We start from the raw sequence: 24,170 nt of genomic DNA, 5'->3' as shown, positions 1-24,170 counted from the left end.
TTCTGAGATTACTCCCTAGGGAGTAACAAAGAACCGCATTGCCGCTTAAATACGCTACTCCTAGGCAACAGGAGCACTGTCCTGTGTGTATGTCACTAGGGAAGGCTAGTTATGAGACTACTGGGAGTGGCAGCGCCGTCGCCTTTACGTCCAAGAAAGAGAGGCAGAGAGAAGCAAGGGGAACGGCAACACAGAGTACTCCAGCAGACGTTAACATAGACGTTAAGGCTTCTTTGAATTACTTAACAATGTTGTGGTGGCTGTACTACTGCGATCGTTTCCTGTGATTACGTGGAGATGTTTGAAAGATGAGCTCGAAAGTCTGGCTTGTGTCAATTCTGTTGGCAATGACAGAGGCGACTTTTGACTTGCGAGAGAACCATCTGAAATTACTGAACTTTCACTTCTAAGGAACACCGAAGGTTGAGTCATCACGTTTCTAACACGACATGCTACTTCCCTCCCGTAATTTTAATGCAACATCAGCAATCTGTTTTACCTTAATTTTAGCCATTATTGTCAGTGTTCCTTCTGTGGTTGTATCACATTCGTAAAATAAAGTACATCCATCTTCAGTCACAATCGTCGATGAAGGTGGTGGTAAGTTCCTATGAGACCAAACTGCTGAGGCCATCGGTCCCTAGTCTTACACACAGCCTAATCTAACTTAAACTAACTTACGCTAAGGACAACACACACACCCATGCCCGAGGGAGGACTCGAACCTCTGACGGGGGAAGCCGCGCGAACCGTGGCAAGGCGACTAGACCGCGCGGCTACCTCCCGCGGCCTCTCACTCGTGATTTTATGTCAATACACTACGAATTTCGAGCTCTGAGGGCACATCTTCAGATGCCTTCACAGTCTACATCAGTTTTCCTTCATATTTAGTTTGATTATGATCCTGGTAAGATTACTATCGTACTGGTATATTAAAAAGGCCAGGACCAGGGCTCCAAATATATCGTGCGTTTCCGATTATGACTGATTGCGTTTGTTCTTTAATTTATCTAAGTTTTATGCAACGATTTGGCTATTTCTGCAAGTACTGAATTAACACGTTCCTCGAATGAGATTTTCACTCTGCAGCGGAGTGTGCGCTGATATGAAACTTCCTGGCAGATTAAAACTGTGTACCGGACCGAGACTCGAACTCGGGACCTTGGCTTTCGCGAGCAAGTGCTCTACCATCTGAGCTACCCAAGCACGACTCACACTTCGACCTCAAAGCTTTACTTCTGCCTGTATCTCGTCTCCTACCTTCCAAACTTCACAGAAGCTCTCCTGTGAAAGGCAAAGGTTCCGAGTTCGAGTCTCGGTCTGGCACACAGTTTTAATCTGCCAGGAAGTTTCATATCAGCGCACACTCCGCTGCACAGTGAAAATCTCATTCTAGGAACGTGTTAATTCAGTACTTGCAGAAATGACCAAATCGTTACATAAAACTTAGATAAATTAAAGAACAAATGCAATCAGCGCAGAGTGAAAATCTCATTCTGGAAACATCCCCCAGGCTGTGACTAAGCCATGTCTCCGCAATATCCTTTCTTCCAGGAGTGCTAGTTCTGTAAGGTTCGCAGGAGAGCTTCTGTGAAGTTTGGAAGGTAGGAGACGAGATACTGGCAGAAGTAAATCTGTGAGGACGGGGTGTGAGTCGTGCTTGGGTAACTCAGATGGTAGAGCACTTGCCTGCGAAAGGCAAAGGTTCCGAGTTCGAGTCTCGGTCCAGCACACAGTTTTAATTTGCCAGGAAGTTTCTTAACACGATCCTGTTTTCCTTACTGGAATGTTAATGGCATCACTTCACAATGTCGATGGAGGTAAGAGATACTGCCATTAATTGTTAATCTAAAAATTATCAGTTTTCTGTAAACACCTTCATGCTTTTAGATTGACTAGCAGCTTTGAAACAATGCCTGAGCAGTGACTAGACTCAACGGTCAATAAAGGTCCTTCTGCTGAAAAACCTCGTGCTGACAAGCGGATAAGAAACAATACATGCCTAACGAATTGTCAGTTGGTCCCTTTCCAGCGCATTTGTAAACGTATATTTTTTTACGCGACACTGTTTACATATAACTCTAAAATTAATAATAGTCGTTCAGTTGTATAAAAATGAAAAAGTTATGTTTTCCGACGAAAATTCTCATCTCCACAGTCTCTCTCTCATGACGGCATACGCGATCGCACACACACACACACACACACACACACACACAGACACACACACACACACTCACACACATATGCACGTGCGCGCGCAAAAATACTGGTTAACATTTCAAAATTATTTTTCAGCATGGAAGGTAAATGAATTTGATTATTTTTAACTGCAAACCGGCCTGATAACGCTTATACGAAAGAGATTCATGACACCGGCTTAGCAAATAGCGCATGGCGTACTGCGATTGCGTCAGGCTGGTTTACCTCCATTAAATAAAATCAGTTTACTTTCGAATGAGCGAAAGTAATCCTTCTGCATTACAAAAACCGAAGTGATAGCCACTGTCCTTACGCAGCGATATAAACTGCTTAAAACATTGTGTTCCACCTACACAACTTGCTGTTTTTCTGTTTTTTTCGGACAGTTCTTTTTGAATGCAGGAAATACTTGAGAACAATCACTTGTGTAATGGAGATAAAACGAAACACGTATTCTCAGTACAGTTCACCAGAGCACGCTGGATTTCTAAACATGAACGATATAAAGCTATTATTGTGCAACCAGTAAACTCTCCACTCTCGACTCTTTATAGAATCGGACTTCCATGTTTAAAACTGGTTCAAAGGTCTGGTTATCTGACAGATTAGTTTATGTGTTAAATATTTTAACTTAAGCATGTGAACGAGAAAAAGTGTGGAGAAGTTTCAAATTTTATTAGCAGTTCGTTGAAAATCGTTAAGTACTCTTATTATGGAACGCTGCAGTGGTATATTCTGAGTAATTTGCGTATCATTTAAAGAAAAAGCTTGTTCTTTATACATCTCAGTGTTTATGACGTCATGTCTCCTGAGCTGCTTGTCTCACACTGATATAATTATGCTGGTACATTCAGTCGCCAGTGGTATATGTTAACATTGCCTGCAAAATGTGTTGCGGATAGAGTTAGCAATGAAAAAGTAGTAAATTAAGACGTCATGCCTGAAGGTGAAATTCCACTGCATGAATAACGAAAATGTAATACGCGATAATTTTTTTCCCTTTCGTCATTTTGTGGGGGTGTCAACGACAAAAATTTCCATAAATGTTTGAAATTATATGTGCAGCTTGTTGGATGTCGCGAAATGCTCTCATTCGCAAATACCGGATAAAAAATTTAGGATACTTTGTGCGCCGTGAGTTAGGCTGCCTGAGAGGTACACACAGTTTTTAACCTTAAGACTATTCTTACTGTGTTAAACCCATAACGTAATATTATATCTACTAATGACAGGGTTTTGGGAAATTCCCGTTACAGACTTCTAGGACTTGTAGAGGGGAATGAGTACATAATATTTTGAATAGAAACCCATGTCCGTAACGTATCGTTCCGTTCTGCTATTGTTTCAACTCAGATATCTAACTCATCTACTTCTGCTAGACGAACTGAATTAGGCGTGACACATTACAATTATCAGATAACAATTCGAAAGGAAATACAACGAAGCATCCACTCATCACTTAAGCACATTTGTTTGTATTAACACTTAAACATTACGTGTTTGCATTTTGCAGAAAAAGAAAGAACCCAGCATACTGACCATAAAATATGTAAATGTCGTGCGACTAGGGCCTCCCGTCGGGTAGACCGTTCGCCAGGTGCAAGTCTTTCGATTTGACGCCACTTCGGCGACTTGCGCGTCAATGAGGATGAAATAATGATGAGGAGGACAACGCAACACCCAGTCCCTGAGTGGAGAAAATCTCCAACCCAGCCGGTAATCGAACCCGGGCCCTTGGGATTGACATTCTGTCGCGCTGACTACTCAGCTACCGGGGACTGACACTGAACGTGCATAACCGTACTAATGCATTAGAACCGGGGGTCGATGGGGTGACCACTAACGTTGTTACAGATATTGTAGCTACGAAACATGTTCTGGTATGCACTCTCCATCCCACCTGATGTATCTTCAGTTTCTAGTGCTTCTTCCAGAACTGGTGCCAGCAGATCTTCCTCTGTCTCTACAGGAGTCTCGTAAATTAAAATTTACATAAACTGTGATAATGGATGTTTCATTATGTTTGGTTTCGAATTGTTACCTAGTAATTGTACTCTGTCACTCTTAATTCAATTCCGCAAGCAGAAGTGGTTGAGTTAAACATCTGAATTGAATCGTTGTAGACCGGAAACGGTACGTTTCCGGACCTGGGTTCCTATTCAAAATATTAGGTACTTACTCCCCTCTACAAAACCTACAAGTTTATAACGTGAATTTCCGAACATGCTGTAGATTGTCCGCCTCTGCTGCTGAGTGGTCAGAGCAGATGGCTGCCATGCAGAGTATCCGGTTTCGATTCCAAGCACTGCCAAGGACTTTTCCTTGATGATAGGACTGGTACGGGGCGCTCTCAGCATCTTGATGCCAAGTGAGGAACTACTCTACCGACAGGTAGCAGCTCCATGGTCTGAAAAGTCTGCAAAACGGCCGGGAGAGCGGTGTGCTGATCAAATGCCACTCCACGGCGCAAGGCAAAGGATGACACGGCGGACGGCAGACATGAATTGGGCCTTCGCGGTCTTCCGAGGAGCTCGTTTAATGAACAGGTTATGACAGTAAACGAAGTTTTTTAAAATTCGGTCAATATTTTGTTGTTGTGCTCTTCAGTCCCAAGACTGATTTGATGGAACTCTCCATACTACCCTATCCTGTGCAAGTCTCTTCATGTGCGATTAACTACTGCAACCTACATCCTTCTGAATCTGCTTACTGTATTCATCTCTTGGTCTCCTTCTACGATTTTTGCCGCCCTCTTCCCTCTAGTACTGAATTGGTGATCTCTTGATCCCTCAGAATGTCCTATCAACCAATCCCTTCTTTTAATCAGTTTGTGCCACAAATTTCTCTTCTCCCCAATTCTATTCAGTACCTCCATTTAATCTTCAGCAGTCTTCTGTTACACCACATTTCAAAATCTTCTATTCTATTCTTGTCTAAACTGTTTATCGTCCATGTTTCACTTCCACACGTGGCTACACCCCATACAAATACTTTCAGAAAGGATTTCCTGACAAATACATAGTCGATGTTAACAAAATTCTCTTTTTCGGAAACCCTTTTCTTGCCATTGCCACTCTATATATCTCCCTCCTTCGACCACCATCAGTTAGTCTACTTCCCAGATAGCAAGACTCATTAACTACTTCAAGTGTCTCATTTCCTAATCTAGTCCCCTCAGCACCAAATGATTGAATTTGACTGCATTCCATTCTCCTAGTTTTGCTTTTGTTTATATTCATGTTATATACTCCTTTCAAGATACTATCCAGTCCGTTCAACTACTCTTCCAGGTCTGACTGAATTACAATGTCATCAGCAAACCTCAAAGTTTTCATTTCGTCTCCATGGACTTTAACGCCTACTTCAAATTTTTCTTTTGTTTCCTTTGCTGCTTGCTCAATATACAGATTGAATAACATTGGGGATAGGATATAACCCTGTCTCACTCCCTTCTCAACCACTGCTTCCCTTTCACGCTCCTCGACTCCTATAACTGCCATCTGGTTTCTCTACAAATTGTAAGTAGCCTTTCGCTCCCTGTATATTACCGCTGCCACCTTTAGAATTTGAGAGAGAGTATTCCATTCAAAGTTGTCAAATGCTTTCTCTAAGTTTACAACTCCTATAACAGTAGGTTTGCCTTTCCTTAACCTATCTTCTATGAGTAGTCGTAGGGTCAGTATCGTCTCGTGTGTTCCTACATTTCTCCGGAATCCAAACTGATCTTTCTCTTCGGTCAATAATTACATGACAAATTGAAAATCAAATTGTGTTGCCCCTGGAAGTCGTTAGCTAGAGAAGTTGCAGTTGGGACCCTGCACCGTGCATTGGGTTGGCCGTTTACTAGTATACATATTCAGTTTGCAGACATATTTGGAAAGGTTATTTCAAGCTCAGACAGTGTGGGCACTCTCTCTTTGCAGTGAAGAAAGGTTCTCATTACGAGAAGTTGGCCACCAAACTGGCATACACCACATAGGTGTCGTTCAGCCACTAGTGTGAGACACAAATCATTGGATATTTGCCTTCCAGTGGTCCCCGCGGTCAGCAACATCCGCTAATGTACGCTGGTTCGAAGGTTACTCGAGGAGAGTACAACAATAGTATGCACGGCGTTTTTGAGAACTTCTGGGAGGGTTCTCTTCAACGACGAGTACATGTTTCACGCCTGATATTCGTCGTACCCGAATGTAGACTTGCCAGGTACCAACACACGCCTCGGCCATGGTCTCATGGGTGCAGCGGGATAGTGGGTGTCATGTTCTAGACCGGTGAAAAGTACGAATGTCGGACACCCGTCATCGCTGTCGAGGGTAATTTGAGGACCATGCAGTCTCCGGGAAGAATCCTTCAACTTATTCTCCAACCCTACGTTCAGCACCCCGGCGATGGATTCATCTTTCAAGAAGATAATGCATGAGCACACTATGTCTATTTGTTCAGGGGGCAGAAATCGAGAGAATGGAAAGGCCTGCGTTATGTCGTGGTATGAATCCGACTGAGCATGCTTGGAACACACCTCACACAGGAAACTCCACTGAAGAGAGGGACAGCACCAGCAACATCTAGACTACCTTGTGGATAGAGTACGAAGAAAATTTCAGACATGTTGCAATACACGACAGGGTGCGATACGGTTTTGACTGTGGACTAGCAGCAGATTTTCATCGCACAAATTTGCATGTTCCAACAGAATGCCTTTTTTTGTTATTGTTTTGTTTTTACTACCCACAAAGAACTAGTTTCTTTTCTTTGCTCTATTCCCCTTAAATCCAAAATCACATACGTTCTCACGTCTACAGGTTGTGCAATGCTTTTCTGGTGTGATCTAAAGTGCCCACTGAGCTCTGTTTTCGATCCGAGCTCATGCACCGTCTCTAATGAATTCGGCCTCATCAGAGCGTAGAATACTGGCCTTTCTTTGTTCTTGGATTTACGCTAAAGACTGCCTTTAGCAGATAGTCACCACTAGCGAAAGGCACAGTATTTTGGGATACTACTTTAATAACACGATACAGCAGATTTCAATGTCGGCAGAATTTTCTAGACAGGATGCGTCATAGCAGTCGACTGAGTGTCTTGCAGACTGAAAGTCTTCATATATTAAGTCTACGTTCAGTCTTCATACCACTCGGCCATACCAGTGCCTCTTGTGTGAAATCGAATCAACAGTGACGCATTATTTATCGCAGAGACATGGTGGTGGGTGTTCTCGACTCCACCTGGTTCTTAAAGATTGCTCTCCACTACGGTTACGCCCTTTCCTGTTTGTATAGCGAATGACAGACAGGCGGCCTCCAGTGGCGACTGGGCAGTCTTGCCGCCTTGCAAATACAGGTGCCTCCGAATGAGAAATCTCGATATCTGTAAACTCACCGCCCCAATTGTTAAAGTTAAAGAATCAAACTCCAATGTATAATATACCAGATCCTTCAATGATATAATGTTTCAGTGACATTCAGTGACCAGTGATATATATGCACACTGTCTTCAGATAAACTGAAGATCCAAAAAAACAAGTAGGCCCCGCGCAAGCACGCAGAAATGCCGCAACACGACGTGCCATGGACTACACTATTGTCTGAAGTAGTGCTGGAGGGAACTGACAGCATGAATTGTGCAGAGCTGTCCGGGATGAAGGTCTCTTCTGAACAGCACTTTGCAAGGCATCCCAGATATGATCAATAATGTTCGTTTCTGGGGAGTCTGGTGGCCAGCGTAAGCATTTAAACTCAGAAGAGTATTCCTGGAGCCACTCTGTAGCGATTCTGAACCTGTGGGGTGTCGCATTGTCCTTCTGGAACTGCTCAAGTCCGTCGGAATGCACAGTGGACATCAATGGATGCAGGTGATGAGACAGGATGCTTAAGTACGTGTCGCCTGTCACAGTCTTATCTAGACGTATCAGGGGTCCCTTCTCAATCCAACCGCACACGCTCCACACCAGTACAGAGCCTCCACCAGATTGAACAGTCCTCTGCTGATATGCAGGGTTCATGGATTCCAGAGGTTGTCTCCATAGCCATACCCGTCCAGCCACTCGATACAATTTGAAACGATTCTCGTTCGACCAGACAACGTATTTCTAGTCATCAGCAGTCCAACGTCGGTGTTGACGGGCCCATCGATGACGTTTCGTTGACACTTGTTGACGGCCCAGCATCGAAATCTGCGGAAGGGTTGCACTTTTTCCGGCCGCAGCGATGTCGGAGGTTTGATGTTTTACGGGAGTAATGGTCGTACTGGAAAATCCCCACTTCATCGCTACCTCGGAGATGCAGTAGCCCATCGCTCGTGCGCCGACTATAACACGACGTTAAAACTCACTAAAATCATAGTATCCTGCCATTGTAGCAGCAGTAACCGATCTAACAACTGCGCCAGTCACTTGTTGTCTTATAAAGGTGTTGCCGACCGCAGCACCGTATTCTACATGTTTACATATCTCTGTATTTATATGCGCATGCCTATACCAGTTTCTTTGGACCTTCAAGGTATGTTGCAAATACACCGCGTAGTAAAGAAGTACTAAATTAAATCATTTCTGATACTGAAGTTTTATGGCATGAACAACGTAAATGTAGTGAGATTACTCTGGCTCTGAGCTCTATGGGACTTAATATCTGAGGTCATCAGTCCCCTATAACTTAGAACTACTTAAACCTCACTAACCTAAGGACAGCACACACATCCATGCCCGAGGCAGGATTCGAACCTGCGACCGTAGCAGTCGCGCGGTTCCGGACTGAAGCGCCTAGAACCGCTAGGCCACCGCGGCCGGCGAGTTTCGAAAAAGTTTGAAATTATGTGTAAAATATGCTGAAAGTTGCTAAGTGCTCTCATTCTTAAATGCTAGATGAACATATCTGCATGGCGTGGGTTATGCTGCCTGAGGTATATACATATTTTCTAACTTCAGTATTGTCTTAGTGTGTTAAACATTTAACTAAGATTCAACCTCTTAATGAGTAGATTACGAAGCATTTTAAATTTTTAAAATCGGTCAGTTATGATACGAAACACTAAAATTTAATTTTTTGTTGCTCCTGGAAGCCATTAAACAGGCATCATGTAACTTGGAATGTGCACTCTAATATCGGTTCTACCCGCTTAACGGTGTATATAAGTGCACACAAAAAAATCTATTTATTGCTTCAGTGACTTAAATAAAAAATCTGCCAGGCATTTCGATGGTTATGCCATCATCATATGTGGATTTTTTCTTTTTTACATCGTCAAGCGTATCCGTAATATATACGTCTAACATCCGTTTAGTAGACGGCGATATGACAAGATGGTTATGAGTCGACTTGAATTAGTGAAGAAACGTTAGAGTCAATTACGCACTGGAAAGTATTTTACACGTTTCTACACGCAGAAGCTATATTTACTGCATAATTACTCACTGCATGTTTGATACTACACATTTGAAAATCACAATATTTTGCAGGTTGCAAAATCCAAAGCTTTTAACTGTCAATTGTAAACGGAAAGGAAAGGTGAAGATTCTTATTGTTTAGTGTACAGTGTTTTAAAGCTCTCGTAAAAAAAAATCAGAAACCGAAAAGTTTGCGTCAAAGATAATCACATACAACGAGTGACTCGTTGAAGCAAAGAAAAACATCGTTGAATGATGCTGCTTAGTTTTGTAGTTGGGGTGGTTCACCCACATGATGAGGAGCACTCAGCACTACGTGAGTCTTAAAATCGATGACAGTGTCGTATACATAATGTGCAGCTCCTAAGTGGAGGAGACAGTCGCGGGTGAATGTCATGCGGTTCTTGTTGTGTTTCTCTTTGCGTTACAGTACTAACTCTGCGAATATATTCACGTACTGGCAAATAGTTTATCCCTGTCGAACGGCAACGAATTTAACGTCGCTGTTCCTTCGCTAGCCACTACTGAACGATACCGCGGGTTCACGCGGGGTATAAGTTCTCAGTCTGCTGGTAACTTCTTTGAGTGTACCACAGCAGATGATATGCTGTTAATTATTAGCGTAACTGATCTCGGATTCTGCCTGCTATAAGACATATCGTTTATGTACATGGAGGACAGATGCTGTGCTAAGTCACTTTCGAGAGATACACGTTGTTCTTTTATGGAGAAGTCTAAAAATCGGGTTGCTATGATCTGTAACGTGGTATAAGCTTTTGCCATTTGGGTTAGAGTCAGAAAATAAGTTTTATTAAAAGAAGGAGAAAGCAGAACAGAGAGGGGAAATGCCTCTTTGTGAACGTGGCTTTGTTCTGTTGGTTTTCGCTCCACCTGCTGTGCAAGATTTTCTGCTCACCCTGGGCAGCTCAAGTATTCAGGTACGGCGCGTGCTGTAGCGCTCCTATTCAGCGGCACATTCATGTACGCCAGAACAAACAGCCTCGAGTGGAACACCTTCCCGGCATTGTTTTCCACGGGCAGTCAGAAAAATAATTGTTCCCTGTGCTTGCTTTTGCCGTACATTCCTCGAAATATGAGGACTTCGTTGTGGTGAAACATGACCGGTTAGAAAATCTCTAACAAAACATTCTGCCGCATCAGGAGTGAAATAGATTTCCAATTAAGCTGAGGCACGCTGCAGCAACTTGCATTTTTATAAAGAAGAGTAATCAGTATTTTCATGCTGAATCCACCGTTATCAAAAGAATTTAGCGTGGCCTCTTATTTGTAAATAGGTTGGTAGTGCAATGAGCAGACTGGTACAGCATAAAACAGCGGATTCACAATCACGATGAATTGTATGGCTTTGGTTTCCAGAATTTCGGTGAAAGAACGACTAAACTGACAATAATCTTATCTATTTTATTAAAACGACTTTAAACACTTGGCCTATTTATTGAATAGCTAGCAGAGAGTTCTTCAATAAAACGTGCAGCATTTCTCGAAACCTATTAAACAATAGGGGTTCAAAGGAAAAAGCTAGTCGATTTTTTGACTGCAAATATAAAGTAGATAGAATGATCTAAACATCTATCCTCCTTGCGCCGAATATGCACACCCAAAAATGGTTCCTATTCCATAGGAAATTTGAGATCTGCAGGAGTTCAGCTGCCACCATCCCCTGCCAAAAAAGCGCAAAAATTCCAGTACCAGATGTTGACAGTCTCCAAGACAAGCTGACACACACAACGACTGTATTCTAGAAGAAAAGGGTTTTCGCCACGCGAAATGAATGAAGCCATGCAAGCCACAAGTCGACCTCATACACGGGAGAAGAAAGAAGAAAGAGATAGGCATGACGTTCAATCTACAGACTTTATTGGTTTTTAATAATAGCGGGAGCCTGATGGAAGTAATCTTCCTACATCCGAAGAAGATGGCAACTCTCCTAGCAGATGCTGAGGATGATCTGCTGCTGCTACAAAGAGGTAAATTATAAAATTCCTTATCTTTGTCTCTTTATCTCCATCTCTCTCTCTTTCTGTTTCTCTTTTTCTTGGTTTTACTTCTACCTGAGTTATTTAGACTTCTTGGAAATGGCGCCGTAGACAACCAACACTATAATACTCAAATGCAAAGATTAAATGAAGGGAGGAAATGGAAAATGTTCTAAGTACCATTTTTTCACAAGACGCGTTTTCAGTGCTGATGTGTTCTCGGTACTCTGCTGCGTGTCTCTCGACGTAATCCAGGTGTCAATACACTGAGATAGTCTTTCAAACTTGCGGTAGTACATGGTGCATCGTTTTTGTGCCAAGTTCCCACTGGAGTTCCAAAATGTAAAAGATATGAGAAGTGACTTTTATTGACTACAGTTCTACTAGTTAACAACCTAATGCTCTGATTGTGCACTTGTATCATCACAAATATGACGAAGTGCCTCAGTAACAATGGCACTTGGAATGAAACTTCCTTCCTGCTGTTTTGTCGAAAACTGACGCTTTTGAGACCATGGATATGTCCCAAAATACGATTCTTCCAAAGAAGAAAAAAGCAAGCAGCCATTGTTAAAAATGCTATTTAATTAGACAAGTAGCGTCGTTACCGATATCGAACCGACAGGAACGTCTTCAGCCGGCCGTTCACTCTTATATTACGTTCAAACGTGAACAGCCAACTGAAAAAGAAGCTGGCAATTCGAAACCGGTAACTGCGGTATTTGCGTAAATAAAGAGCAGTGTTAACAGTGGTTGGTTGCTATTTCCTTCTTTACAGTAATCAAATTGTAAAAACCTTCTTACTGACGCTTAGAAACAGTCACTTTCTTCAATGGCGATTAGAAAGTTTTTAATACAGAATTTATTTTCTAATTTGAGTCAGTATTTGTTGTGGTGATGCGATGAGCAGCATAGTTTTGTGGTATCAGAATTGCTTTTTAGTTTCTCGATACAAATCGGGTATATACAAGCAGAGATACACTGCTTTTCCATTCACATGACAAATGTCAGAGCTGCCTGTTGGACTCTTTTCTATTTCCACTCTTCAAATATTGAAATAACAACTCACCTCTGATTTATTTAAAGTTTTGAATTGCAACAGACAATATCGCGTATCATTGCTGCGGCAGAACAGTTTGCTATTACGTGCACACTTCCCGAACGAAATAAACGAAGTGAAGTAATTTTGGAGTTCATTTGCTTCGGAGGTGACAAGTGAGTGCAAGGCAGGTGTCAGTGATATTTATGTTCAAAGAAATAGTTCATGACCGGAAAAAGTTCGCAACTTGGCGGTACAATTATTCACGAATCTAAACGGAGGCTGTGTACGATAGCATGCTGCCTTCGAAATTTTTATGTAAAAGATCTTAAAGTTTTTTAAAATAAAACGAACTTTATTAACATCCTACATCTTTATTATTCATGTCTACATATTTATTTTTCAGCATAGTCATCCTGACGACGAACACATTTTTCCCAACAAGAGACCAGTTTGTTGATACTTGTTGACGGGTCCACAACCTCCTCACTTCTTGCATCGCTTTATCACTATCAAAGTGAAGTCCTCGAAGATGTGCCTTAAGTTTCGGAAATAGTTGAAAATTGGGTGGAGTAAAGTTGGGATTATATGGAGAATGATGGATGACAGTGAACTCCAGGCGTCGGACTGTTGAAGACGTCGCAGCGTTCGTGTGTTGTCTGGCACCATGTTGAAGGACAGGGTGCTCCTTGTGTGGACAAACTCTTCGAATTCGAAACTCAATTGGGGTACAATGTTTCTCACTCACCGACGTAGTTACGTTATACACCGCCACGTTACGCTTTACAATCGGAGCCCTCTAGCGGCAGAGGGCTACAAATACGTAGACATGAAGATTGTTAATAACGTTATTTTATTTAGAAAGCTTTAACAGTTTTCATGTAAGAACTCGGAGGCATCACTTTCCAGCACGTCTTCGTACATTCCGCAAAGTAAATCGTGGAAGACTAGCTTTTTTTTCGCGGTGTCGTCGGCGTATGCATTTGTCGCATATATTTTCATTTATGATTTCCGTTGTTTTACACCAATCGACTCCAGAGAGAAATTTGAATATATTTGGGGCTATTCAGCCGTGAAGTATCATCTCTGGCCCCGAAATAAGCTGACAAAATTATTGGCTCACTACAGCACTTATTCTCCCTACGTTTTCGACGCACTGAACAACACAAATAAAAGACAAACTACACGTCATACTTTTAAAGTATTCCAAGGCAACCAAACGTGGGAAATAAATATCTAAAGGTCGTTTTAGAACATTTTCAAATATCATCCGTTCTCAAAAATTGTTCAAATGGCTCTGAGCACTATGGGACTTAACATCTGAGGTCATCAGTCCCCTAGAACTTAGAGCTACTTAAACCTAACTAACCTAAGGACACCACACACACCCATGCCGGCACGCGATGGAACAACCACAGCTAAACAAAGACCAGGCAAACCTCATCTACTGATGAACAAAGACCGTCGAGCATTGCGGAGGATGGTTTTAAAAAAGCCCGCATGAAATAGGAACCACTCCCGAGTTCCAAGCAGCCATGGTACTAGCAGTCCAGAAAGCGCAGTGGCTGTGCGTACGCAGTTCAAAAGAATGGGGTACAACGGTCGAAGAGATCCTCATGTTGTTCTTTGGTCGTCACTCCGAAGACACGTTTGATGCAGCTCTCCACGTTACGCTATCTGCGTAAGCTTCTTCATCTCCAAATAACCACAGCAATCCGTATCCATTTGAACCTGATTACTGTAGTCTCTTGGTCTCCCTTTTGCAGTTCACACCCCACTCCCACTTCCCCACCCCGCGCCACACTTCACTCCAATACTGAACTGACTATTCCTTGATGTCTTATAACGTGTACTATGAACCAATCAGTTTATTTAGTTACAAATTCTTTTTCTTCCAATCTTCACGTTATTTACGCGATGTACCAATCCTTTTATAGCACCACACTTCAAAAGATTCTGTTCTCTTCTTGTCTGAACTGCATATCGTCCACTTTTCACTTTCGTACAAGGCTCTCCAGACTAATACCTTCATAAAATACTTCCCAATAGTTAAATTTATAATCGATGGTAGCAAATTTCTCTTCTTCGGGAACGCATTTCTTGACATTGTTGGTCTGACTTTATATCCTCTCTCCTTCGGTCTCATCAGCTACTTTAAACAGCAAAACCCGCCTACTACTTGCATTGTCTTGTTTGCTAATCTGATTCCCTCGCCTGATTTAATTCGAGTACATTTCATTACCAGCTCCTCATAAGCCACATACATCTATAGTCAGTTCTAAGCGACAGTTAAGGTGGTGTAAAGATTGAAATGAGTATTTTGTAGTGATGAATCCTTTTATACCTTCTGGCAATCCGATTAAAGGGTTTGGTTTTAGTGAATGTCCAGAGCATACCTTCCATGATGTATAGTTCAAACAGTGAAGTACGAAAGAAGTGGTGTTACGGTATAGAGGTCTTTTTCACAGTTACGGTTTGCCCTCTTATTGAGGTTAAGACAGTGCTGATATGGAAGGATATGAACACAATTTCAGCATTGTATACTGTGTACAGCAGCGGAACAATTCGGAGGCGATGATTGTATCAGCATAGCAATACACCCCACCATAAAGCAGCGTCTGTTCGGCAATGGTTTGCGGACGATAACATTCATGAAAAGGAGTGGCCTCAGGAGTGGCGTAGTGGAATATATTTGGGATGAGTTAAAACATCGACTCCGCTCCAGACCCCAGCGTCCAACGTTACTTTCTCTGTGTTCGGTTTCCGTAGAATGGACTAGCCAATTCTGCACAGGCATTGCAACACCTCATTAAAAGTGTCCCCAGCAGAAATGAGCAGTCATAAAGGGGAATGATGGACAGATCCTAAATTAACATTCACTAATACACTGAGGCGCCAAAGAAACTGGTATAGGCATACCTATTCAAATACAGACAAGGCCTATATAAGACAACAAATATCTGGCGTAGTTTTTAGATCGGTTATTGCTGCTTCAACGGCAAGTTATCAAGATTTAAGTGAGTTTGGACGTGGTGTTATATTTGGCGCACGAGCAATGGGACACAGCATCCCCCAGGTAGCGAAGAAATGGGGATTTTCACGTACGACCGCTTCGCGAGTGTGCGATGAATATCAGGAATCCGGTAAAACATCAAATCTCCGATATCGCTGCGGGCAGAAGACGATCCAGCAAGAACGGGACCAGAGACGACAAGAGAATCGATCAACCTGACAGAAGTGCAACCGTTCCGCAAATTGCTGCAGATTTCAATGCTGGGTCATCAACAAGTGTCGGCGTGCGAACCATTCAACGAAACATCATCGATATGGGCTTTCGCAGCAGAAGACCTATTCGTGTAACCTTAATGACTGCACGACAGAAAGCTTTACGCCTCGACTGGGCCCGTTAACACCGAAATTGTAATCTCGATGACTGGAAACATGCTGCCTGGTCGGACGAGTCTCGTTTCAAATTGTACAGAGCTAATGGACGTGTACGAGTATGGAGACATCCTCAGGGATCCATGGACCCTGCATGTCAGTGGAGGGCTGTTCAAGCTGCAAGAGATTCTGTAATGGTGGGGGGCGTGTGTAGTTGTGGTGATATGGGACCCGTGATACGTCTAGATACGACTCTGACAGGTCACACGTACGTAAGCATCCTGTCTGATCACATGCATCCATTCATGTCCATGATGCATTCGACGGACTTGGGCAATTCCAGCAGGACAGTGTGACACGCCACACGTCCAGAATTGCTACAGAGTGGCTCCAGGAACACTCTTCCGAGTTTAAACACTTCCGCTGGCCACCGGACTCCCCAGACATGAGCATTCCTGAGCATATATGGAATGTCTTGGAACGTGCTGTTCAGAAGAGATCACCACCCCCTCGTACTCTTACGAATTTATCCACAGCCCTGCAGGATTCATGGTGTCAGTTCCCTCAAGCACTACTTCAGACCTGAGTCCATGCCACGTCATGTTGCGGGACTTTTGCGTGCTCGTAGGGGTCCTACACAATATTAGGCAGGCCCAGTTTCTTTGGCCCTTCGTGTAGGTCTCCGGATAGTGTATATTACTTTCCACAACAGACATCTCACTTATAGATCGTAACGGTTAAATTAGATAAATTATAGGCTAAGCGGAAGGTGCCACCACACGTTCTTCCAGCGTATGATTGGTGATGGACTGAGAAGGAGATAAAACAATGCTGGAACACTCTGTTCTGTTCGTCCAAATCACACGGTGGCTTGCGGAGTACCGACGCAAATGTAATGAAATTATCCAGTTCCTTTCGCAGCCAGAGTACTTGTAATCACACCACGCCCTCTTCCAACACGAGATGCCATCACCGCGCCGCACCAACTGCGTCAGCAGTCCTCGCTGCGCGAGCCCGTGAGTTAAGCTTTCATCAGCCGAACCGATTGCGCCCACGGCGGACAAAGGCAGGCGCCGCTAGCGGCTAATTCGGCCACCGCGGATCCGGCTGAAAATGCAAACGAGCAAGGCGCCACGCGCCTCTGATCTGCTCCCGTCTCTATTAATATGCGGCGGCTCAGTCCGGCGCCTTTGTCCGGCGCCCGCACGAAACACGACTTTCATCCGACACCACGCGCCGCGCCGGTCACAGCAAGCGCTTTGACAGCGGCCGTCTTGTGCGTGCACGCACGTGGGCGCGCTTACGTACACGTGTTCGTCAGTAGAGCGTAAAAACGTTTGGGAGCTGCATAAAAATGACGTTTAACGAATCCAATTGCTCGTGACCGAAATTGCAGCACCGAAGGACATGTAGGCAAGTACGTGACTGGTCCAAAGGACATTCGATCGGCATTCAGTTTGTATATTGAATAAACAGTAAAGGCAACCTGGGAAAAATCTGGAAAGGGAAAAGAAATAAAGGCTTTAAAATTAAAACTGTAGAGCCGCCACAAGTCGCTTGTAACTTTCTCTTTATTTTAAATGTTTCAGTCGACCAACGGGAGCATCTTCAGGACTTTACTTGTAATAACAAATCGAAATTTCGCGCCGTTATCCTGTAAGTTGGTGAGCGTGCTACAAACAGCGTGTAAAATGGCCAGAAGGTGGCAGCATAGTGCAGATGCACACATACCGTCGCAGTATCAGTATAAAGGTGGCCGCCCCCCTTGCGACATGCACCAGGGAAGAACAGCGTTCTGTTATTCGGTTTTTGCGTAGTGAAGGTGTGAAACCTATTGAAATTCATCTACGAATGAAGATTCAGTACGGTTATGCATGTTTGTCACAGCAGTAAGTCTACGAATTGAGTAGGAAGTTGTGTGACTTCAGTGGAAGATGCTCCTCGTCCAGGTCAGGCACAACGAGTTGTGACTCCACAGAACATTGCATCAGTTGAAGCCATAGAGAAGGAAAACCGCCGAGTGACACTGAATGACATTGCAGCATATTTACAGATTAGTCATGGGTCAGCACACCACATTGTGCATGATGTGCTCCAGTTTCACAAAGTGTCTGCAAGATGGGTGCCACGGCAACTGACTCCTGAAATGAGAGAACGACGGGTTGATGCTTGTGAAGAACCTCTTCGGCGCTTTGAACGAGAAGGTGATGGCTTCCTTGCAAGAATCGTTACTGGGAACGAAACCTGGGTACACTTCCACTAACCGGAAACGAAGGGAGCGAGCAAGGAATGGCGCCATTCCTCATAATCAAAACCAAAGAAGTTTAGAACAGAACTATCAGCAGGGAAGGTTAGGCTGACTCTCTTTTGGGACGAAAAAGGCGTCATTTTGGAGAATTACATGCCTACAGGGACCACTATCATCACTGCATCATACACAGATCTCGTAAAAAATCATCTGCGGCCTGCAATCAAATCAAAGCTACGTGGATTGCTATCAGCAGGTGTACTTTTGCAACATGACAATGCAAGGCCCCACACTGCCCGTACAACAGTTGCAAGAATCACAGACCTGCATTTTGAGTGTCTTCCTTATCCACCATACTCACCAGACCTTGCACCAAGTGATTTCCATATGTTTGGACCACAAAGACGCAATGGGAGGAAAGAAGTTCCATTCTGATGAAGAGGTACGCCACGCGGTGCATGAGTGGTTGCGCGGACTACCAAAAGGAGTTTTTTGCTAAAGGAATTTATGCACTTTGTAAGCGCTGGAGGACTTGCATTGAGCGTGGGGGAGATTATGTTGAAAAGTGATACAGCTTTGTACCACTTCTGCACAATAAATAATATTTAAGATATACTTAAGGTTTCCATTTGACTCACTCTCGTACAACGTGCTACACTATCATACAATAAAATAAATTAACATATCCAACTTACAATATGATAACTTGCATTACGTGGTCATACATGAAATGGAGTAAGTCGGTTCTGTACAATTAACGTAAGCTCTCTTGTCAGGTGCGTTCTAAGAAGTAACAGCGAGACATAACATTTCTTTTCGAGCGAGTCAAAGCTCTATCGGTATGAGGTTTCGTTGAAAAGACCTCATGAAGCTCTACGTTGAGCTATGTAATACGGAAAACACTAATATCTCTGAACTGTGACAAATATTAGCCGCTTTCTCGAGTGTTCAGACATACAAGACCAAAAAACATTTCCGGTTACTAAAATAATTTGAAAGACATATAATAAAATTATAAATTAAAATTATAATTGTCACTTATACAGGCGTAATGTACACGTCATGTATGTAGCATGTTATTAACGGTATTACGTGCAATTTCAAATTTGCTACCTTCATTGGTATAAGCAAATGCGTATGTGTTCGAAATATGTACTTTGTAAATAAATATGTATGCTGTAAACGCCATCCTCTCCGTACACTGCACACAGGAGCCGTGCCAACACGTATGGGTGGCGTGTTAAACCTACGTTAATACAAGTTAGATTTAATGCCATTAATAACCTGATATACACATGACATGTGTCTTACGCCTGTAAAAGTGGCAATTATAATTTTAATCTCGAATTTTACAAAGTTCCTTTAAAAGCATTCAAAAAACCGGGTACGTTTTCTTGACTTGTACCCATATGTGTGAACGCCCGAAAAGCACCGGGTGTTTGCCGCAGTTTAGTGCTATTAATGTTTTTTGTATTATATAATGCTTCAACGAAAGCGCCTAGCTATACAACTTCGACTCACTCGCAAGAAATTGTATATCTTGCTGTTTAATCTTGCAGAGAGTTTATGTTAACCGTACGGAACCAACTTACTCAATTTTATGATGACAGCGGTGCTATACACAGCCCGATATTTATAACGAGTGGCTCTCGGTCCCGTAACGTAAGTTATCGTGTAAGTTGAAGCTGTTAATTTATCTTATTGCATGGTAGTGCAGCACATTGTAATATTTCCACAGTCCTGAAGATGCTCGCGTTGGTCGAGTAAAACATTTAATATAAAGAAGAAGTTGCATGCGACTTGTGGCGGCTCTGCATTTTAACTTATAACGGTCACTGTTCCCCTGCAGGTCAATGCATGCGTTCGCTAAAAACTTTGTAATTCTGACACAGACGGCAAAAGACTAGGAAGATCAGTCGAGCGGAATGGATAGTCTATTAAAAAGAAGTTACAGGACGAACATCAACAAAAATACAACTAAGGTAATAGGGTGAAGTTGAATTAAATCAGATTATGATGAGGGAATTGCATTCGAAAATGAGGCACTAAAACTAGAGGAGTTTTGCAATTTAGGCACCAAAATAACTAACGATTACCGAAAACTAGCGGTAACAAGAAAAACATTTCTGAAAAAGACAAATTTTTTTACATCGAATTTAAGTTTAAGCGTACACCACCTGATCAAAAATATCCGGATACCTGTTAGTGGGTCCACTCTTCGCCTTTATGACGTCTTGAACTCTGTTGGGGACACTTTCTGACATGTCGCGACGTACGCTTGTGAGGTCCACAAAACATCATACACCCCAGTGTCGAGGGTTGCCTGCATGCCAGGCAACCTGATCTCTCCGAATAGCAAATTTTCTGTGTTCCACTAGGCGGCCCTAATCGCGCTACGAGAGGTCGCAAGTCGCGGGAAACTATTTTCTTCCGCAATCCACTTGACCGAAAATAGAATCCAAGATATCCTGCCGCTGGACTGAATTTAGGCCGTGGCACAGCCGTCCATCGGCACCTCATTCCGAGCCAGGATTCCAGTTCGGACATCCAATTCCAAGCCGACTCCACAGTCTCTCCGTCTCCTGCGTCTCTGAGCCACCACAGACAGACCTGTCGTCGTGGCTGTGGATGCTGTACAACTTTTTCTGAATTATTCTTGTGGTAATTTGCCTGTAGAGTGCTTCAAGGGAACTTATTCCCTTGATATGTTCGCTGCGCTTTTAATACCGTGCTAAGACGGAAGAACTTACTCTTAGTTGAACTTCCGTTCAAGACGGTGTCAGCGGGATTTTTCATTTAAGTGACAAACTTGTTTTCTAAACTACGGGGTTGAGCCAATGCCGTTGAACTTGTAAATCCTGTATTGTTATTCGTCGGAGCAGACGGAGATTGTTTCTTATTTTTGTTAATAAACTTTTTGAAGACTCCTTTTTGTGCCATCAATGGCGGCTTCTTCACTGTCAGTGAGATATCTGAATGTCTTTGGAGGAATAGCAGCCCATTCTTACTCAAGAGCCAAAACTACACTGAAGCGCAAAAGAAACAGATACAGGAATTCGTATTCAAATACAGGGATATGTAAACAGACAGAATATGGCACTGCAGTCGGCAACGCTTATATAAGAAAACACCTGTCTGGCACTGTTGTTAGATCGGTTACTGCTGCTCCTATTCCAGGTTATCAAGATTTAAGTGAGTTTGAAAACGGTGTTTTGGTCGGCGAACGGCTGTTGCGACACAGCATCTCCGAGGTAGCAATGAAGTAGGGATTTTCCCGTACGACCATTTCACAAGCGTACCGCGAAAGTCAGGGATCCAGTAAAACATCAATTCTCCGACGTCGTTCCGCCCGGAAAAAGATGCTGTAAGAATCGGGCCAACGACGACTAAAGAGAATCGTTCAACGTGACACAAGTGCAACACTTCCGCAAATTGCTGTAGCTTTCTGTGCTGGGCCATCAACAAGTGTCAGCGTGCCAACCATGTAACGAAACATCATCAACATGGGCTTTAGAAGTCGAAGGCTCACTCGTATACCCTTGATGACTGCACGACACAGAACTTTACACCTAGACTGGTCCAGCCAACACCGACATTGGACTGTTGAAGAGTGGAAACATGTTGCCTGGTCGGACGAGTCTCTTTTCAAATTGTATCAAGCGGATGGACGTGTACCGGCATGGAGACCACCTCATGAATGCATGGACCTTTCATGTCAGCAGAGGGCTGTTCATTCTGAAGGAGGCTCTGTAATGGTGTGGGGCGTGTGTAGTTGGGGTGATATTGGGCCCCTGATACGTCTAGATACGACTCTGGAAGGTGACACATACGTAAGCATCCTGATCACCTGCACCAATTCATGTCCATTGTGTCTTCCGACGGACTTGAACAATTCCAGCATGACAATGCGAGACCCCACACGACCAGAATTGCTGCGGAGTGGCTCCAGGAAACTCTTCTGAGTTTAAACACTTCCGCTGGCCACAACTTCCTAGACATAAAGGTGCAAAGTTCTGTTCAGAAGAGATCTTCACCCCCTCGTACTCTTACGGATTTATGGACAGCCCTGCAGGATTCATGGTGTCAGTTCCCTCCAGAACTACTTCAGACATTGGTCCAGTCCATGCCACGTCGTGTTGCGGCACTTCTGCGTGCTCGAGGGATCCCTAAACGATGTTAAACAGGTATACTACTTTCTTTGGATCTTCAGTGTAGAAGTGGTAGTGATATTGCACGCTGGGATATGGAGCGAACTCCTAACTCATGCCAGAGGTGTTCGGTTGGGTTCATCTCGGGACTCTGGGTAAAGTCAGCCCATAAACTATTGTCTCACAGATGCTGCATTATGGCAGAGTGTATTGTTCATGCCCATATTAACAATCATCGTATACGAACGGTTCCTCTACATTACCAGCATATCCTTCCGAATTTAGTTTTTTTCTTAAGCACAGTAATGGGACCACACCATAATCACGAAAAACATCTCCATACCGTTATACCATTTCCTCCGCCTTTCACTGTTGGCACTGCATATGATAGCAGATAACGTCCTCCAGGCATTCGACAAATGCAAACGCTGCTGTCGGAGTACCACTCGATATAGCGTCATATAACACACCAAATCACTCGTTTCCAGTCATCCACCTACCCAATGACGTCGCTCTTTACACCACCTCAAGCGTCGTCGCTTAGTATTTACTATAGTAATGTGTGGCTTACGAAGAGCTGCTCGATCATTTTACCCCACACTTTGTGGCTCCCTGTGAAGTCACCGTGCGAGCTGTACTGCTGGTAGCACTTTGGAAGTCACAAGTTATTCCTTCTGCTGATTTCATGCAATTTTTTCAACTACATTTTGCAATGCTTTACAGTCCTCCTCTGCCAGTCCACCTGCGTGGTTTGGTTTAGCTGTGGTTGTTACTTCCACTTTCACCATCACAGTCACATCACCAACAGTCGACTATCAGTTTGTCGACGACCTATGCTGCGAACTCAGACCATATTTGGCGTTGATATGTATCTAGATTTCTTAGATCATTACAACAGACTTGAACCTTACACAATGATTTGCAGTATTTCAAACTTTCTGGCCTCTGTGTAACCACAGCCAGCCGCAAGCTTCTGTTGTGTGCGAACCTATAACCTGCACGTAATTGGTAACTATCGGTTTTGCTCAGATGAAGGGGACGGAAACATCGCACCAAACGTAACCAAAATACGAGACGTATTCCGAAAGTAAGGTTCGATCGGTCGCGAAATAGAAACCAGAATGAAAATCCGATAAAGCTTTGGATAGCTGTGTTGGACAGTGTCTCTAGTATGCCCGTTGATCGCGTCACATCTGTCGTTTCAGTTCTGAGCGCACAATGAGGACGCAAAGATGCCTAGAAAACAGTGTGTTCCGCCAAGTATGAGTGCCTGTGAGAGATTTCGCCTGATTTGATGCAGCCCACACTACATAACTGTCATGCATTTCCTTCTTCACGACAGTTCTCGGCCGCACTCTGCAGGGGTAATGAGGACGCCCCTGCAGCGTTTTCGATGGGAAGTGTCTGATCGCCCTCCATACAGCCCAGACTTTGCTACCTCTGATTTTCATGTCTGCTGACATGAACCGCTGGTTATCAAGTCAACGTTTTGACGCGGACGACGAACTGCAGACAGCGTAGAGAATCGACGAAAAGTGCAGGCGGCAGTCTTCTATGTCGAGGGACTGATGACCTCAGCAGTTTGGTCCCATAGGAACTTACCACCACACTGCCAATACAACGGCAATCCAACAAATGTCTCCTTCGTAGACATATACAGTCGAAGAAAAACATACACACATTTCAAAGATAACATGTATCTGTGAATATTGTTGAACAGTTCCGAACGAGAATGTTTTGTTTCTTTAGCTAGTACTTCCCTACGAAGTAACAGTAC

At 43.5% G+C, this 24,170-nt stretch overlaps 1 protein-coding gene across 1 annotated transcript in view; it reads right to left on the bottom strand.

Annotated features, from left to right (window-relative positions):
* LOC126260547 (protein nervous wreck) overlaps positions 1-24,170 on the bottom strand; it is a 778,787-nt gene that overhangs the window by 665,153 nt on the left and 89,464 nt on the right. The gene's annotated exons all lie outside the window — the stretch shown is intronic.

Source organism: Schistocerca nitens, chromosome 5 (genome assembly GCF_023898315.1).
Source record: "Schistocerca nitens isolate TAMUIC-IGC-003100 chromosome 5, iqSchNite1.1, whole genome shotgun sequence".
In the NCBI taxonomy this organism is placed as follows: domain Eukaryota; kingdom Metazoa; phylum Arthropoda; class Insecta; order Orthoptera; family Acrididae; genus Schistocerca; species Schistocerca nitens.
The sequence above is the reverse complement of the archived record's forward strand: the minus strand, read 5'-3'. Positions and strand labels throughout refer to the sequence as shown.